General features: G+C 40.7%; 1 long non-coding RNA gene across 1 annotated transcript in view; it reads right to left on the reverse strand.

The window, feature by feature from the left end:
• LOC146759974 (uncharacterized) overlaps positions 1 to 5,796 on the reverse strand; it is a 43,214-nt gene extending 37,418 nt beyond the window's left edge. Inside the window, exon 1 of the long non-coding RNA XR_014948894.1 lies at positions 5,391 to 5,796. This is a non-coding gene — a long non-coding RNA (uncharacterized LOC146759974). The remainder of the gene's footprint in view (positions 1 to 5,390) is intronic.
• Positions 5,797 to 6,000: the final 204 nt, after the last annotated feature.

Genomic DNA, 6,000 nt, shown 5'->3' on the forward strand with positions numbered 1-6,000 from the left:
TGTACAGCAACGAGTGTCACTTTGCTACATGCCCTCAGAAGCTGCACGGGAGCAGCCTCATACAACAGTACAGATTCCCAAAAGAAAAGGGAAAAGAAAAAACAAAACACAACCATGGTGAAAACTAGCAATAGCACAGATGCTTTTATGGGCTGTGAATCCTGTACTGACAGTTCCTCATTTTCAACTAGCCATGAGAACATGGAGGTAAAAATAATGTTTTCAGCAGTAGAAATGCGTTTCAAAAAGAACAGGGAAACAGAGGGTAGCAGTCGAGTAACTGGCTGAAGGACAGGAAGCAGTGCTGAAGGCTGAGGCAATGCAACTGCAGACTGCAAACAACCCAAAGAAGTAGGCTCGCTAACCACAACTTGGTGAATTATCTGACCTGATAAGGAGGAGGATATGAAAGATGGAACTACATAAACTTACAGCTGACCTGCTGTGAGGGACTCTCATTTTGCAGGAAGATGGCAACTGTTTTGTAAGGTCAAAGCAAAGACCTCTCCTGAAAGCATACCTAACAATGTCAGAGGGCGCACTAGAGAATACAGAAGGCAGACAAAAAAAAAAAAATAAAAATGAACTTCTTGCTGCAACTCTTATAACATAGCATCATCATTGTGCTCTTTCCACTGCTTCAGTTATGTTTCTCCTTGCCATTCACAGGGAAAGTGCTGTGTATGTAAACACTTCCATTAAGGGCAAATACTTCCACAAGTCACTAGAAGAAACATCTCCCTGCACCTGCACACCAAGGGCAAAACACCACAGCAGCTGTCTCTGCCTATACAAGGTTTAACTACAAACACGTGCAGTTACAATTGCAATTTGCTACTTGCCTGTCCCCTCTTGGGAGCACACCAATTCTACTGCATTATTTTCAGACTTCTAAGCACATCTTTTGGTGAGCTTTCGTTCAACACAGTAACCAAGTGCACCACTGCCTTCTCTGTGGTCTCACTGCTGATCTCAGCTTTTCTATTGTTCAGCCCTTATTTTAAGTAAGGCTCCAAAAGATTAGTGGATCTAGTAACACAAATACAACCAAAGTAATGCAACATTTATGGAGGCAGTGTGTAAGAATAATATTTACTCTTAAAGGACACTGTTTCGAAAGGAAGCTCAAAACTTCTACTGTATTATATGGGTAATACCGCACTGAGTTAGTAATGGTTCAACCACTTTGGAAAAAAATGTACAAGTTTTCCACCATTGTCATCCAAAAATATTTTAAATGCTTTTACACAGTCTAAACAGCATGTTTCTGAAATAACCCTAATGATTTTTCAATCTTACCTTGCAAGCAGAGCCAAAAGGCCAAAATATCACTGAAAACCCCTTTCACCGAAAATGCCTAAATAGACAGTAAGAGGTTAATTTCAGAAACTGACTTTTTGTTTAAAGCTTTCAGTCCAATACTTCGAGTCTCAAGAACCTTGAGAAGACTGGATAGTATTTTAGTTGCCTAAACTGCCAAACCAGAACTTTGGTATTTCTTGAAACAGGAATCATGCTTTCTTTTTATGCTGATACCCTGTCTGTACATCAGAACTTAAAAAAAGACTCAGTTACAATTAATGTACCACATCTGCTAAATTTGTTAAATAATAAGTTATAATAAATGAAATAGATAATCAGCAAATTCTAGTAACCCCAGCATTCACAAGGAATACAATCCCAGGTCAGTCACTTTCTCAAATACTAGAATTATTTCAGTCCACCAAATAATTTGATCACTTCAGTTTAAAGCAACCTGAAGGGAAAGACTGATTGTATTTGTCACCAAAGATATTTCAGTCAAAAGAATATGATAAATTAGCATAGTCTAATTTGTGGATTGGTACTAGATGAATTTCACCTTTTTCATGTAGCTTTAATAAGAAATCTCATGTCTATCATTTTTTATTTGTACTTACAGAGGACCAAAAGTGACCTTTAGAAAGATATTTCTAACAACAGAAAAAAGTGAGTCATGTTTTTATTGGTATTTCAGTTCTCTCACTGTAACTCCATGATGCATTAAATGCATTCCTGAAACATTTAGGACCACCAATCCATCTGCACAAGTACTGGAAAAGACAGCAGGAGTCACAGCCTTACTTAGAATAGGAATTCTTAAAGCCTTTTTTTACCACTGCAATTTTTACCCAACATGAAAACTGAGGAGAGTCTTAGACACATGTATGTAAACTAGACTGGTTACAAAACAAACCATTAGAGGAGATCTAAGGTATATAATACTTCCTGCTAGCAATAATAAGAAGCCATTGCCACTGAGATGCACTGCAGGCATTCTGGAGAAAAATCAGCTTTTCTGCTTTTCCTTTGCTATCCTGGAAGCAGGATGAAAGTTCACACCACAGCATAGCTAGCCCTATAAGATAAGCACTACCAACTCCTGGAATGGGTGCATGCCATTGAGATACTGCAGCCTTTTCTAATGTAACAGAACTGCCCAAGATAATGAATGCTTTCTTACAACAAATACTTTTTTCCACTTAACAGAATCAAGAGGCAGGAGGTAGAGTTCTGATCCTAGCAACAATCACAGCTCACATCACCAGTTCGATCACAATCTCAACTACCACTGTTGGTTTAACACCATAAATTTCAAACTACTGCAGATGTCCACCAAATTTGACATTTCCTCATTCTCCCATCTTTGTTGCTCACAAAGGACATGACTGCTAATTTCTTCCTTATGTTTGACTGTTCTTTGCTGAGTTTCACAATAGCGATCAATTATTTTGAAGGATCAAATGATTCCTTCCACAAAGAACATGTGCCTCATACAGAGACCAAATGTAGCAAATTTAACAAAACAAATTAAAAACCCACTCTATAATTAGTTGATATTTTCCTTAGACAAGGGTTTCCAAGAGCATGGTAATTGTAAGACAAGCCCTTAAAACAAGGTACCAGTTCTTACACAGCATTAAGACAATTTAAAAAAAAAAAAAAAAAAAAAAAAAAAAAAGCTTTTTCCTAATGTGAAAATCACAAAATACGCACAGTAATAAAAAAAGCATACTTCAGATGTCATGGATTAATTATTTATTTAAAACAGACATTGCAATTCTCTGAATCACAGTTTCTGAATAGTTGAGGGCAACAGATTTAAAGCAGTAGTTTTTAATGTCGATTTTAAGTCTGAAATAAAATGCTGCTTATTCCTGATAGAGTCTCCAGACCTACTAGATACAAGGAGAGTAGGCAGAAAGAATTCCTTTTCATGGAAAAGAAGCTGAATTTATTACAGGCTCCTCAGTCAGTTAAGTTTCCACACTTAAAAAGCAGCTCTGCACAAACTGTTTTTGCCGACCCATTTTTACCCAATAAATAGGTGAAAACTGCATTGACTGATTTTTAATTCCTAATGCTCTTCTATTTCACATGCACTTGTAAAACCCGCTCAACTCAAGACCATATCATGAGATGGCATAGATTCAAGCCTTAAACAAATACTTGAAGCCATGACCCATTTGTTTTGATATTCCACAGTGTTCCAGACAGGGAGAAAAGCCACCACTGAAACCATGAGACATACAAGACTTCACAATTTATTAAGAAGATTAGCTAGGTTTAATTTGTGCAGTAATGATTAGACACTGAATATGTGTTGGTTTGAAAGCCTAAAAGGTCAGGGATCAAGGAATTATTTGGCTTAATTGTGTTTAGTTTTTTTCCTTCTTTTATAGAGTTAATTTTTTTCTTTAAATCAGACAGAACTTTGCAAAACAGAACTCCAACCATATTCTGTACCCAACAACAAATGCAACCTAAATATCGTGAGTTTTTTCACTTTCAGGTTGTATTTGTAGAACTGCCTGCTGTGAAATGACAAAGTTCATGGTTCATGTGAACTTTTGAACTCAAGTGAGTATTTGACACAGCAAAACAATCTAAATGAACCTAACACAAAGTTTTCATAGTTTAAACCTAGCTTTCAGGCCTTTGTCTGGGGCAATTGGGTAGGAAAGTTCTTTATTGATGTTGTAAAAACTACCAGTTTAATAACAGCCAGAGAGAGTAGAGGGATCAGTGGAAAGAGCACCTTAGCATTTCTGAAATAGTGCTGGTTTGGTAGTTCATTGAACTTTACCTGACCCCATTACGAAGGCTTCCCCAGGACAAGTTGTAGCTGCATTTGTGACAAGACTGAAGCTTCCTATCTTATTTCAAATAGGCTCCAGGGCTGGGAGTTCACAGATAAAGTTAGTTAAAATGCATATACTCTGCACACATTAATTCACTTGGCTGCCTGCGTTGCAATTTCATTTTTATGTTCGTGCTGAATTTCTTTATTATGAAGGAGTTGAAGAAGTCTTTTTTCCCTCAAAAGGAAGAAGACTGTCACAGCCATTCCTGACTTATCTCTCACTTATATCCTTAAAGAAAAAAAAAAGTTCGTGTGTGTGTATGTGTGGAAGGGGGGGGGAGGAGAGGGCTGGGAATGGGAAGAAAACACAGAGCATTTAAAGTTCTTAGTGATGCTCCTTACAGACCCTAAATTTCAGCCTGCTTGCATACAACTGCTCTGATCCCTTCTTAAGGATTACTAAAATTCTAGTGCAGTCACCACTCAGGGTTTATCAGCTTCAGACCTACCTACCAACACAACTTGGAAAATGTTCTGAGGTTTTACAAATTATTTGTAAAGATGTCCCTGTAAGATGTCCCATACTTCAAGTTCACTGTTGGTTTCATAACTCACAAGCACATACAAATGACTATGTTTTCTGACCACCTTAAGCAATAACTGCATACTACATAGGGTTCAAACAAGCTTTGCAATATCATCAAATGGGTGATAAAGCCCTGCAGCTGCTCAGCCTCTTGTAAATAGCCTGCAAAAACCATAATACTGCACAAGGGACTGCGAACTACAGTCATTCAGTACCTCCTTCCATTGAAAAGAGTGGAAAAAGCAACCCAGAGTTTACTTACTGCAATTATTTACTTACTGCAGCTGTATCACTAACAAAATCACATTTCATGTCACCTCTGCAACAAAGCTTGCTAACAAAGTTACCCATCAGTTGAACAACGACAACACGTCAAAGTCAAGTACCAGAAAACTCCTGAACCAGCTTAAAGACATTTGGTAGTACTTTATTTTGCAGGATTTAGCACCAAAGCCTAACGGTGTAGCCGTGCCTCTAATCTGGCCGCCCTGGCTCCGCCGCTCGGACGCGCAGGTGTGAGGCAGCCACCGCTCGGCACCACCGAATGGCTGCACCCTCCGGGGCCGCACCCTGGGAGTTGCCGAGCTCCCGATGGCGCAGTTAACGAGTTATGCAGATGCAAATAACGATAAGCAACCGACGCCCAGAGCCAACCGCAGACCCGATTAACTACGAACAGTGAAACCACTGAGCGTCTCGTACCTGCGGTTAGCAGACTCGCGGTCTTCTTACGTCACTTCCCAAGGAGACCAAAACTGCGCAGTGTTTGCGAGGAGGGGGCAGTCGATTTTTAGAGCCGGTGCCCGGCGACGCCTTCAGCAGAGGAAGCCGTCCCGTCAGCACGGCTCCGAAACCGGCGGCGGAGAGAGGCCGAGCCGGCTACGGTGCGTCGCGGGCCGCCCGCTATCGAGCACTGTCCGCCCGCTATCGAGCACCTGCCCACGCGCTGCTCATTAACATCGCTAACAGCCGCGGTCCCACCAGAACCCCCCGCAGTGAGAAGGGAACGGTGCTGCGCGTGGGCGAGCTGGGAGTGTGTTCTGGAAAAGGGCATCGCACCTGGAGGTGGAATCCAGCTGGAACCTGACCCTCTCGTTAGCCAAAGAACACCGTCAGCGATGGCGGCTGCTTTCTCTTCATATTTTTTTCGGTTTTGGGACCCACCCGTGTGCCACAGTGTTCTGAGGTACACAAAGATACGGACAGGGAGGCACTGGGTCACTGTTTAAAGACCAATAATCCAGTGAGATTCCATGTGGAGGTCTGACCTACAGCAAGAATGTTCTGTATGCTCCCATAATCATTCTATTTT

This window comes from Coturnix japonica, chromosome 8, assembly GCF_054131305.1.
Source record: "Coturnix japonica strain WE chromosome 8, WE-NBRP24, whole genome shotgun sequence".
Lineage (NCBI taxonomy): Eukaryota > Metazoa > Chordata > Aves > Galliformes > Phasianidae > Coturnix > Coturnix japonica.